This window comes from Chrysemys picta, chromosome 2 (genome assembly GCF_011386835.1).
Source record: "Chrysemys picta bellii isolate R12L10 chromosome 2, ASM1138683v2, whole genome shotgun sequence".
Classification (NCBI taxonomy): Eukaryota; Metazoa; Chordata; order Testudines; family Emydidae; genus Chrysemys; species Chrysemys picta.
Window position 1 is genome coordinate 1,282,160 of NC_088792.1, and position 13,596 is coordinate 1,295,755.

The following is a 13,596-nucleotide window of genomic DNA, read 5'->3' on the forward strand; positions in this document are numbered from 1 at the left end:
GATCATGGGGTGAACAGGGGAGCTGAATGCTCCGAGGTCAGACCCAGGAAGCACTGAACCCGAAGACGTTTCTTGCCATGGTGTAAGGGTGCCCAGAGAAGGGAGTCACGCTGCCCCAGAGTCCTGACTGGCATCTCTCAGAGCCGTTCCAGAGCACCTAGACTGTAACTCTTGTAACAGCCCCCCAGATGTTCTGCCTACGTTTATAGGTGCTTGTCCCCTCCATGAGCCCGTGGCTTGCCACGCCGGGGAGTGGAGCCATTTGCCCACCCCTGCATTAGGGTGTGCCTGGGCACACCTGGCACATCCCGTGCGCACGCCTATGCAAGGAGTCTGGTGGCACCTTAAAGACTAACAGATTTATTTGGGCATAAGCTTTCGTGGGTAATAACCTCACTTCTTCAGATGCATGGAGTGAAAGTTACAGATGCAGGTAGAGTGGGTGTGTGTGTGCAAATATGATTTGTTCCTGAGGTCTTTTTCCCCAGCTCACCACTAGATGTCAGAGGTGAGCTCATTCAGACCCTGCTTTCAGAAGTTTGGGGAACATGACATCATGCACAGGGTTTATGACATTTTCAGTGTAGTGGCAGTTACCTCAGTCGTACTTAGTTATCTCAGGTGTAATTAACAGCAGTCAGTGCATCCACACACAGTATTCAGACATCTTCAATGAGTTTGCTGTTGAGTCCTGCATCTACCCTTAGCACTGCATTCAGTTGTGTTAACCACTTTTAGGCAAGCACCCCAGATTTCCTGGCACATCTCTCTGGGGACCCTCATGAGTGCCCAAATTGTGGGGGGAGAGACAAACTCTTGCAACTCCAACAATTCCCCAGGGAAATGTCCATTTCCTGATTGCAGCTGTGTAGCAGCTCTGATTGGCTGTCCCTCCTCATTCACCTGCCTGGTGGGGAAGGACAGCCAATCAGAGGAATCTTTCCTTAGGCCAGCGGTTCTCAAACTTTAGCAACCTGAGGACGTCCATTTTAATTTAAAATTTTTCATGGACTCCCCAAGCCTACTGATGTGTATTTACATTTGAAGAAAAATAATTCTGTGTTCATGAAAAGCTCTATTATAAATTTTTTATTTATAAACTATTGTATCAAACACTATTATTTATTTCATTATTAATTATTATTAGACAGAGACACATAAATATGTCTGTGTAAGGAACTATTCCTTATTTTTATTATCATTAAATCTAAACAGCTAGAAAATTTCATTTAAAAAAACAAGCTTACAAAACATTAATGTGAAGGATAATGTTGTTTTGCCAAAACAAGATCACAAATGTTTGGCTCAATGGTGGTGTCAAGGCTGCTTCCCACTCTGAACTTTAGGGTACAAATGTAGGGGCCTGCATGAAAACTTCTAAGCTTAACTACCAGCTTAGCTCTGGTCGGCTGCCACCATCCCAAAGCTAATTCCCTTCCCTGGGTAGCCTTGAGAGACTCTTCACCAATTCCCTGGTGAATACAGATCCAAACCCCTTGGATCTTAAAACAAGGAGAAATTAACCATCCCCCCTTCTTCCTCCCACCAACTCCTGGTGAATACAGATCCAACCCCCTTGGATCTTAAAACAAGGAGAAATTAACCATCCCCCCTTCTTCCTCCCACCAACTCCTGGTGAATACAGATCCAACCCCCTTGGATCTCAAAACAAGGAAAAATCAATCAGGTTCTTAAAAAGAAGGCTTTTAATTAAAAAAAAAGGTAAAAATCCTCTCTGTAAAATCAGGAGGGAAAATAACTTGACAGGGTAATCAAACTTAAAGGGCTCAGAGGACCCCCCTCTAGCCTCAGGTTCAAAGTACAGCAAACAGAGATAAACACTCTAGTAAAAGGTACATTTACAAGTTGAGAAAACAAAGATAAACTAACACGCCTTGCCTGGCTGTTTACTTACAAGTTTGAAATAGGAGAGACTTGTTCAGAAAGATGTGGAGAACCTGGATTGATGTCTGGTCCCTCTCAGTCCCAAGAGTGAACAACCCCCAAAACAAAGAGCACAAACAAAAGCCTTTCCCCACACCAAGATTTGAAAGTATCTTGTCCCCTTATTGGTCCTTTGGGTCAGGTGTCAGCCAGGTTACCTGAGCTTCTTAACCCTTTACAGGGAAAAGGATTTTGGAGTCTCTGGCCAGGAGGATTTTATAGTATTGTACACAGGACAGCTGTTACCCTTCCCTTTATAGTTATGACAGGTGGAAAGCTGTATTCTTAGATCTGGTTCTACATTCAGCTGGTTTCTGTATTTTGACTTCACATATAAAAGTGCAGAGAATGCCCATTCCCATAAGTATACTGTGGGAAATGGCATTAAATACTTCAACACTTTGATTGACAGTTCAGCATAATCAGATCTCAGACGTAACCAAATGTCTGCCAGACTGTAGTGATTGAAAATCAATTTCAAGGAGGCGTCACATGAAAGATCCACAAGGCTATTTTCTTCAGATGAAGTAAAATGTTTGGTGGTTTTGACATCTACATTGAATGGATCCCTGGTCCAATTATTACCAGAATCAGGAAGAGGAAAATAATCCCTGAAATTGTTCTTCAAAGCCTGAAAATGTTCAGTGAGAATGGTTTGTATTTTATCATCAGAGAGCTCATCATTGGACAGCTCAAAAAAACCGTTCAGTGCTGGAAATGATTCATACACATAGTTCTAAAGATGATTTAACCACAAGTCCAATTTTTTTAAATCAGCACTTCCACTTTGTCTTCAAGTTTAAATATAGTTACATCTACTCCTTGTAGGCTCAAATTTAGTCCATTCAAATTGTTGAAAATATCAGCCAAGTACGCTACTATAGCTAACCACGAAAAATCCCTGAAATGTTGAAATGTTCATAGAATCATAGAATATCAGGGTTGGAAGGGACCTCAGGAGGTCATCTAGTCCAACCCCCTGCTCAAAGCAGGACCAACCCCAACTAAATCATCCCAGCCAGGGCTTTGTCAAGCCGGACCTTAAAAACCTCCAAGGAAGGAGATTCCACCACCTCCCTACGTAACCCATTCCAGTGTTTCACCACCCTCCTAGTGAAAAAGTTTTTCCTAATATCCAACCTAAACCTCCCCCACTGCAACTTGAGACCATTACTCCTTCTTCTGTCATCAGGTACCATTGAGAGCAGTCTAGATCCATCCTCTTTGGAACCCCCTTTCAGGTAGTTGAAAGCAGCTATCAAATCCCCTCTCATTCTTCTCTTCTGCAGACTAAACAACCCCAGTTCCCTCAGCCTCTCCTCATAAGTCATGTGCTCCAGCCTCCTAATCATTTTTGTTGCCCTCCACTGGACTCTTTCCAATTTTTCCACATCCTTCTTGTGGTGTGGGGCCCAAAACTGGACACAGTATTCCAGATGTGGCCTCACCAATGTCGAATAGAGGGGAATGATCACATCTCTCGATCTGCTGGCAATGCCCCTACTTATACAGCCCAAAATGCCGTTGGCCTTCTTGGCAGCACTGTTGAATCATATCCAGCTTCTCGTCCACTGTGACCCCTAGGTCCTTTTCTGCAGAACTGCTACCTAGCCATTCGGTCCCTAGTCTGTAACAGTGAATGGGATTCTTCCGTCCTAAGTGCAGGACTCTGCACTTGTCCTTGTGGAACCTCATCAGGTTTCTTTTGGCGTAATCCTCTAATTTGTCTAGGTCCCTCTGTATCCTATCCCTACCCTCCAGCGTATCTACCACGCCTCCCAGTTTAGTGTCATCTGCAAACTTGCTGAGAGTGCAGTCCACGCCATCCTCCAGATCATTAATGAAGATATTGAACAAAACCGGCCCCGGGACCGACCCTTGGGGCACTCCGCTTGAAACCGGCTGCCAACTAGACATGGAGCTGTTGATCAATACCCGTTGAGTCCAACGATCTAGCCAGCTTTCTATCCACCGTATAATCCATTCACCCAGCCGATACTTCTTTAACTTGCTGGCAAGAATACTGTGGGGGACTGTATCAAAAGCTTTGCTAAAGTCAAGGAATAACACATCCACTGCTTTCCCCTCATCCACAGAGCCAGTTATCTCCTCACAGAAGGCAATTAGGTTAGTCAGGCATGACTTGCCCTTGGTGAATCCATGCTGACTGTTCCTGATCACTTTCCTCTCCTCTAAGTGCTTCAGAATTGATTCCTTGAGGACCTGCTCCATGATTTTTCCAGGGACTGAGGTGAGGCTGACTGTCCTGTAGTTCCCCGGATCCTCCTTCTTCCCTTTTTTAAAGATGGGCACTACATTAGCCTTTTTCCAGTCATCCGGGACCTCCCCCGATCGCCATGAGTTTTCAAAGATAATGGCTCTGCAATCACATCCGCCAACTCCTTTAGCACCCTCGGATGAAGCGCATCCGGCCCCATGGACTTGTGCTCATCCAGTTTTTCTAAATAGTCCTGAACCACTTCTTTCTCTCCAGAGGGCTGGTCACCTCCTCCCCATGCTGTGCTGCCCAGTGCAGCAGTCTGGGAGCTGTCCTTTTTTGTGAAAACAGAGGCAAAAAAGTCATTGAGTACATTAGCTTTTTCCACATCCTCGGTCACTAGGTTGCCTCCCTCATTCACTAAGGGGCCCACACTTTCCTTGACTTTCTTCTTGTTGCTAACATATGTGAAGAAACCCTTCTTGTTACTCTTAACATCTCTTGCTAGCTGCAACTCCAAGTGTGATTTGGCCTTCCTGATTTCACTCCTGCATGCCTGAACAATATTTTTATACTCCTCCCTGGTCATTTGTCCAATCTTCCACTTCTTGTAAGCTTCTTTTTTGCATTTAAGATCAGCAAGGATTTCACTGTTTAGCCAAGCTGGTCGCCTGCCATATTTACTGTTCTTTCTACACATCAGGATGGTTTGTTCCTGTAATCTCAATAAGGATTCTTTAAAATACAGCCAGCTCTCCTGGACTCCTTTCCCCCTCATGTTATTCTCCCAGGGGATCCTGCCCATCTGTTCCCCGAGGGAGTCAAAGTCTGCTTTTCTGAAGTCTAGGGTCCGTATTCTGCTGCTCTCCTTTCTTCCTTGTGTCAGGATCCTGAACTCGACCATCTCCTGGTCACTGCCTCCCAGGTTCCCATCCACTTTTGCTTCCCCTACTAATTCCTCCCAGTTTGTGAGCAGCAGGTCCAGAAGAGCTCTGCCCCTAGCTGGTTCCTCCAGCACTTGCACCAGGAAATTGTCCCCTACACTTTCCAAAAACTTCCTGGATTGTCTTTGCACCGCTGTATTGCTCTCCCAGCAGATATCAGGGTGATTAAAGTCTCCCATGAGAACCAGGGCCTGCGATCTAGTAACTTCTGCTAGTTGCCGGAAGAAAGCCTGGTCCACTTCGTGCCCCTGGTCTGGTGGTCTATAGCAGACTCCCACCACAACATCACCCTTGTTGCTCACACTTCTAAACTTAGTCCAGAGACTCTCAGGTTTTTCTGCACTTTCATACCGGAGCTCTGAGCAGTCATACTCCTCTCTTACATACAACGCAACTCCCCCACCTTTTCTGCCCTGCCTGTCGTTCCTGAACAGCATCTCCATGGTCTGCAGCAGGACATCCCTGGGGTCGAGGACGTGCCTTGTGTTTGCTCTATATAAATCTGTGAAGATTTGGCTGAGTTATGAGCAGTTTAAGTCATCCTTTAATCTCTGTGTTTTGCTCTGTACAGCTTGTTCTTGACTTGCTACCAAAACCGGAAGCATTCTATTAGCACAGCACCTGTTACTCAGTGAGGGAGGAAAAACAATAACAGAAAATGTGGAAATGGCAGAAGTGTTTAATGACTTTTTTGTTTCAGTTTTCACCGAAAAGGTTAGTAGCAATTAGACGTCTAACATAATGAATGCCAGTGAAAATGAGGTAGAATCAGAGGTTAAAATAGGGAAAGAACAAGTTAAAAATTACTTAGACAAGTTAGATGTCTTCACGTCACAAGGGCCTGATGCAATACATCCTAGAATACTCAAGGAGCTGAGGGAGGAGATATCTGAGCCATTAGCAATTATCTTTGAAAAGTCATGGAAGACAGGAGAGATTCCAGAAGACTGGAAAAGGGCAAATCTAGTGCCCATCTATACAAAGGGGAATAAGGACAACCCAGGGAATTACAGACCAGTCAGCTTAACTTCTGTACCCGGAAAGATAATGGAGCAAATAATTAAGCAATCAATTTGCAAACACCTAGAAGATAATAAGGTGATAAATAACAGTCAGCCTGGATTTGTCAAGAACAAATCATATCAAAGCAACCTAGGGTGACCAGATCGCAAGAGTGAAATATCAGGACACATTGGGCGAGCGCGGGGGGGGGGGGGGGGGGGAGGACGACGATGACAACAACAGACACAGGTGCACAGAGCCATGAGAGGGGACCCTAGGAAGCTGCGAGAGGGGTTGTACGGCCCCTGCTGCAGCCTGCACCACAAGCCACAGGGCAAGGACTCATGGCCCCAGCTCCAGCCCCCAGTAGAAGCCACAGGCCAGGGGCACAGGATCCTGGTTGCAAAGTCAGATCCAGTTGCAGGGCAGGGGAGCGACGGGTCCCGGTTCTAGCCGCAGTCACAGAGGGGAGGCCCCAGTCCTGCCTTCAGCCCCAGCTTCAGCCACTGACAGCTGAAGCAAACTACATCACAGAGGCCTGGAATCAGTGAGTCTAAATGATAGATTTCGTCGTAATACGTATTTAAACATACAGATTGATTTGAACACTAAACAAACAACAGGGGTAAAGGGCCGGGTTTTTATTCAGTCAATAAATCAACTTCCCAATTTGCATGTCTCTCAGATATGCCAGAAGTCTAGTACTTTTTGGCTGACTTTGCCATAGCCATAACTTGCTTCTGGGCAATCACAAAGCTGGAGAAGTCCTTGCAACTCATCTGGAAATTCACTTTGACAAGGGGTGCACGCCGCACCAAGTCTATGCTGCTTCGATTCCGGACATCAGTCCATGCACCTTTCATGATTGAAAATGCACGCTCAGAGTATGCATTGCTTACGGGTATACTGAGTACGTATGACACCAGCTTTGCCATGTTCAGGAATTCAGTGCTCCTGGCCTTGTTTCTCAGCACTTGAGACCAGAGTTCCCCAACTAATAGTTTCCAACTTGGAGTTGATGTCTTTGATGATACAGTATTCATCATAGAGCTGATCAAGATCCACTGTTTTCTGAAGGTTTACAGCTGTCACGGCTGCAGACAGCTCCTTGAATTCGAATACCCTATTAACTTTGATGTTCAAGCATAGAATCATAGAATATCAGGGTTGGAAGGGACCTCAAGAGGTCATCTAGTCCAACCCCCTGCTCAAAGCAGGACCAATTCCCAACTAAATCATCCCAGCCAGGGCTTTGTCAAGCCTGACCTTAAAAACCTCTAAGGAAGGAGATTCCACCACCTCCCTAGGGAACCCATTCCAGTGTTTCACTACCCTCCTAGTGAAATAGTGTTTCCTAATATCCAACCTGGACCTCCCCCACTGCAACTTGAGACCATTACTCCTTGTTCTGTCATCTGCCACCACTGAGAACAGCCGAGCTCCATCCTCTTTGGACCCCCCTTCAGGTAGTTGAAGGCTGCTATCAAATCCCCCCTCACTCTTCTCTTCTGCAGACTAAACAATCCCAGTTCCCTCAGCCTCTCCTCATAAGTCATGTGCTCCAGTCCCCTAATCATTTTTGTTGCCCTCCGTTGGACTCTTTCCAATTTCTCCACATCCTTCTTGTAGTGTGGGGCCCAAAACTGGACACATTTCTCCAGATGAGGCCTCACCAATGTCGAATAAAGGGGAACGATCACGTCCCTCGATCTGCTGGCAATGCCCCTACTTATACAGCCCAAAATGCTGTTAGCCTTTTTGGCAACAAGAGCACAGTGCTGACTCATATCCAGCTTCTCGTCCACTGTGACCCCTGGGTCCTTTTCTGCAGAACTGCTACCTAGCCATTCTGTCCCTAGTCTGTAACAGTGCATGGGATTCTTCCGTCCTAAGTGCAGGACTCTGCACTTGTCCTTGTTGAACCTCATCAGGTTTCTTTTGGCCCAATCCTCTAATTTGTCTAGGTCCCTCTGTATCCGATCCCTACCCTCTAGTGTATCTACCATGCCTCCTAGTTTAGTGTCATCTGCAAACTTGCTGAGAGTGCAGTCCACGCCATCCTCCAGATCATTAATAAAGATATTAGACAAAACCGGCCCCAGGACCAACCCTTGGGACACTCCGCTTGAAACCGGCTGCCAACTAGACATGGAGCCGTTGATCACTACCCGTTGAGCCCGACTTTCTATCCACCTTATAGTCCATTCATCCAGCCCATACTTCTTTAACTTGGCGGCAAGAATACTGTGGGAGACCGTATCAAAAGCTTTGCTAAAGTCAAGGAATAACACATCCACTGCTTTCCCCTCATCCACAGAGCCAGTTATCTCATCATAGAAGGCAGTTAGGTTAGTCAGGCACGACTTCCCCTTCGTGAATCCATGCTGACTGTTCCTGATCACTTTCCTCTCCTCTAAATGTTTCATAATTGATTCCTTGAGGACCTGCTCCATGATTTTTCCAGGGACTGAGGTGAGGCTGACTGGCCTGTAGTTCCCCAGATCCTCCTTCTTCCCTTTTTTAAAGATGGGCACTACATTAGCCTTTTTCCAGTCATCTGGGACCTCCCCCGATCGCCATGAGATTTCAAAAATAATGGCTAATGGCTCTGCAATCTCACCCGCCAACTCCTTTAGCACCCTCGGATGCAGCGCATCCGGCCCCATGGACTTGTGCATGTCCAGTTTTTCTAAATAGTCCCGAACCACTTCTTTCTCCACAGAGGGTTGGTCACCTTCTCCCCATGCTGTACTGCCCAGTGCAGCAATCTGGGAGCTGATCTTGTTCGTGAAGACAGAGGCAAAAAAATCATTGAGTACATTAGCTTTTTCCACATCCTCGGTCACTAGGTTGCCTCCCTCATTCACTAAGGGGCCAACACTTTCCTTGACTTTCTTCTTGTTGCTAACATACCTGAAGAAACCCTTCTTGTTACTCTTAACATCTCTTGCTAAGTGCAACTCCAAGTGTGATTTGGCCTTCCTGATTTCATTCCTGCACGCCTGAGCAATATTTTTATACTCCTCCCTAGTCATTTGTCCAATCTTCCACTTCTTGTAAGCTTCTTTTTTGCGTTTAAGGTCAGCAAGGATTTCACTGTTTAGCCAAGCTGGTCGCCTGCCATATTTACTATTCTTTCTACACATCGGGATGGTTTGTTCCTGCAATCGCAATAAGGATTCTTTAAAATACAGCCAGCTCTCCTGGACCCCTTTGCCCTTCATGTTATTCTCCCCGGGGATCCTGCCCATCTGTTCCCTGAGGGAGTCGAAGTCTGCTTTTCTGAAGTCCAGGGTCCGTATTCTGCTGCTCTCCTTTCTTCCTTGTGTCAGGATCCTGAACTCGACCATCTCACGGTCACTGCCTCCCAGGTTCCCATCCACTTTCGCTTCCCCTACTAATTCTTCCCGGTTTGTGAGCAGCAGGTCTAGAAGAGCTCTGCCCCTAGTTGGTTCCTCCAGCACTTGCACCAGGAAATTGTCCCCTACACTTTCCAAAAACTTCCTGGATTGTCTGTGCAACTTCCTGGATTGTCTGTGCACTGGGTATTGAACAAGTAGCCAGCTGTTGAAAAATCAAACCATTTCTCCAAATATAGGATCGACACATCGTAAAAGTTCAGGAAGTCTTTCTGGAGATATGCAGCAGTGACAGGCCGCATCTCAGTTAATGCACTGTCAACTTTGGAGCCAAAGAATATGTCATTTTTCCATTGCTGAAGTTTAATTCTCAGAGTACTCACTATGGCATACAGTTCACATGCTGTCATACTCTCATTTTCCAAACACAGCACAGTATCGTTGAAGATTTTCAGGACATTCTGGAGGAAAAACAGATGAACCTCAACTTTTCTAGGCCCCTCACCTTGTTCACCGTTTTCCCTGTCCGAGAACAGCATCCACAGAGATTTTGGGCACTTCTCACTGCCCAGAGAAACAAAGTAGCACTTAACAGCCTGCCACGTATTTACAAGCCTGTTCACAGCTGGGAAAAGACTCAACCAGCGCGTCCGAACATGGTGCACTCCATATCCACACTGTCAAACATATCCTTCAATGCTGCTACTCTCTTAGCAGAACTGCTGAAATGATTGAACATCTTAATCACCAGAGTCTCAATGTCAACTTGTAGGGTATTGCTACCATGTTTCACGGCGTTGTGCACAACATGGGCAGGGCAGTTTGCTGGCAAGATATTTTCATTTTGTTTTTTTAAATTCTGCTACACTGATTGTCGCTTTCCATCATTCACGTTTGCATTATCAGCACAGTGGGAAGACACTTCGTTTAGGTCTAGTTTGTGTGTCGCAAGTTTTTCAAGTAATGTGTTGGTTATTGCCTCGGCAGTCTCTTCGCTTTGCTCATAGACGTCTAACAGTTTATCTTGGACCCCATGTTCAGTGTCCAGTATCTCAGTGATAAGGGGAAAGTTTTCACATTGCCCTTGTTAGATGCATCTGTGGCAACTGAGAAATAGGGACCATCTGGCTTGCTGAGGTCTTTTAAAAATTCTGTTGAGAACGGTGACAGCACATTTTTGATCAATGCCTCCGCTTTAGTCCGGCCACAGCTGACGTGCTTTACAATCGTTGAATCTGGATAGAAGGTAAGTGCCAGTTTAAGTTCACAGTCACACGAGCGATAGGAGTGTTGATGGACTGTGTGGTAAACTTGAGTTAGCTCGACAGTGATAACCTCGTTATTGAAGGATTCATTTGCCTTGCTGAAAAAATGTGAGACCAGGATATTGCTCTTGTGAGTCTGGGTGTTTTGTCCATGATTTTTTGATTCAGCATGATGCTTAACATCAGACTCACCGCCATGGCAAATGGTCAATTCCTTCCTGCATGCTTTACAAAAGGCTTTTGAATCACACTCATAGGATTTCCGAATCCAGGTGTAAGTGGCTTCCCATTTTGTCCTGTATCTGCACTGTCTCTTTGTTTTTTGGTAGTTGGCTCCTCCCTTGCCGTTGCAATTTCCGGTGGGGTTTTTGGCTGAAGACCTTTAGCTAGATAGCTAGCCACTGAAAAGAACTGCGCAGTCTCTGTGCTTCTTACGTGTTCTTACGTGCCCACTGTAGTTTGTCCCACGGTATGCACTGTGGTTCAGAACTGTACACTACCGTAAATTTGCGTTACACTGGAAAACAACCTGAAAAACCAAATATGCCAGCAGATAACCAATCACAATCAGGTTTAATGGGACATTCCCAATCAACTAATTTTCTATTTCACTACCAAATGTAAACTTTTACCTGAATATCAGGACAATGGCGCCCGATTGTACATCAAGCAGATGAACGCTGCCAGGTGCAATCCCTGCTTGCTAAGGTGGGTAAGTGACCTGGGCAGCAGCCTAGCAGTGCTCAGCCCCGGCCTGCCCTGGGTGGAATCAGCATTTGCAGAGGCGGATAGTGTAGACAGAGCCCTCCCCATCTAGTGCCCCCTCCATGGCTGCAGGGGTATTGCTCCTAGAAGGCACAGATCAGCTACATGCCATTGTAGGCATCCTTCTGCTTCATACACTCCTCTCTAGCCATAACGTTTAGCTGACGTTGCTCACTGTATTTTGCCTGTCAGTTTGGATCAAGCCCATCTAAAGAGGGGATGCATGTTTAAAATATCACAGCATAAATCATTTGAATCAAATACAGGTTTTCATTAAAGCTTTGGGGTGTGATTTGTGGCTAAAGTTATTTTAAATCTTCCCGGGAGGGGAAGTGCCCGGCCGGGGGCGCAGGGTCCGGAGGCATGAGGGCTGTCTGAAGCCCGAGTGCTACCGGCTTCACGGTTTGCCGGGCAGCCTCCAGACCCTGCGCCCCCGGCTGGGCGCTTCCCCTCCCGGGCTCCAGCTGCGCTGGGGAAGCGCCAGCCGGGGGCGCAGGGTCTGGGGGCTGCCCGGCAAACCGTGAAGCCAGTAGCGCTGGGGCAGCCCTTTTCGCGTGGCTGGGAGGGAGGAGGGGGAGTTAGGGCGGGGACTTTGGGGAAGGGGCGGGAAAGGGGCGGAGTTGGGGCGGGTCCGGGGTGGGGCCAGAGCCCCGTGGAGTGTCCTCTTTTTTTATTTTTTAAATATGGTAATCCTAATGTCTACACCACAATTAAACAGCCCCTTAGCCCGAACCCTGTGAGCCCAAGTCAGCTGGCCTGGGCCAGACGCAGGTGTCTAATTGCAGTGTAGACACACCCTGAGGTGTGGCCACAGCATGTGGAATACAGACGTTTTCTCCCCTCTTCTGCCCTGTGAGCATGTTGCAGCTATTTTTTAAGCATTATGAGGCTTTGTTGCACCACGTGTTCCCTTGTAATCAGTAAGTTTGAATACAGAATGTGGGATCAGTCCTGCAGTCTGTACTAAGGGAAAACATCCACGCTTTATTTTGATTAGACTAGTTATCTTGCCTGTGCCATGGGCTAGATAGATTGTGGCTTCCAAGCCCCTGCCTTGCATGCAGTGGTGGTGGAAAGCACTACCTCAGAAGGCACACTCTCTCCAGTACTGCTCCTTGAACATGGCATGTGTGTGGTGCCCTTTGCACAAGCCCACATTGATTTACCAGCAACTTCTTCGCGGGGGAGGGAGGGGGGGCAGAACAAGAAGCCCCCCAAGCTGGGGCAGATTGGCAAGAGCAAGAGAGGTAAGGGCCGGGCTCGCCCCGTTTCCTAAAGCCTTGCAGCCCCGCTCCCTTCTCCGCAGCTGTTCGGAATCGGAGTCACTTCGCCCCGCACCCTCTCTGGGAGTCCCCCCTTTGGCCGCCAGGTTTCACACCTGCTTGGCCATTCCCCCACTGGGTAGCCATGCAAAATATAGGGGAAACTGAGGCACACAGGATTCATCGAAATCTTTCAGAACTTGAGCCTCCCTCCCCCCAATCCTGCTGGACAGTCGCCCTCCTTGGCTTATTTCTTTCCTCCCCTATTTTTTATTTTATTTTCACCCCCCCTCCCAATCACTCAATGTCCCCACCCCCACTGGCGCCTTCCTCTACAAGAGAGGAGCTGCTTCCCAGCGGGCTGGGGGGTGTAGGAACTGCTATGCTTAGCCCCCGCCCAAAAGAACCTGGCTCCCTGCCCCCGTGCCCACCAGGGCCAGCAGCCCCCTGCATCAGCAGAGCAGAACGGTGGGGCTGGAGCTGCTGGAGGCTGGAGCCAGCGGCTGCGAGATGCACCTGGTGACTCTATAAAAGCCCCCACCCCCAGCACCCCGCGCTCTCGCTGCCTCCCGGCGGATCCCCCCACAGGCACACATACAGCCGCAGCAAAAGCAGGAGTAAGTTGATCCATTGATTGCTTACCGGAAGAACACGTGGGTGGCGCCGGTGGCCGCGGTCCCCTGGATATCGGGACAAAGTGCTTCCCGACCAATGTAAGGTCGGGACACCGGACAAGTTCCCTAAAATCGGGACTGTCCCGTCAAAATCAGGCTGTCTGGTCACCCTAAACCAACCCGATAGCTTTCTTTGACAGGGTAACAAGCCTTGTGGATGGGG

The 13,596-nt window shown here is 47.5% G+C and overlaps 1 protein-coding gene across 3 annotated transcripts in view; it reads left to right on the forward strand.

The window, feature by feature from the left end:
• LOC101935999 (uncharacterized) overlaps positions 1-13,596 on the forward strand; it is a 93,423-nt gene that overhangs the window by 25,622 nt on the left and 54,205 nt on the right. The window lies entirely within an intron of this gene.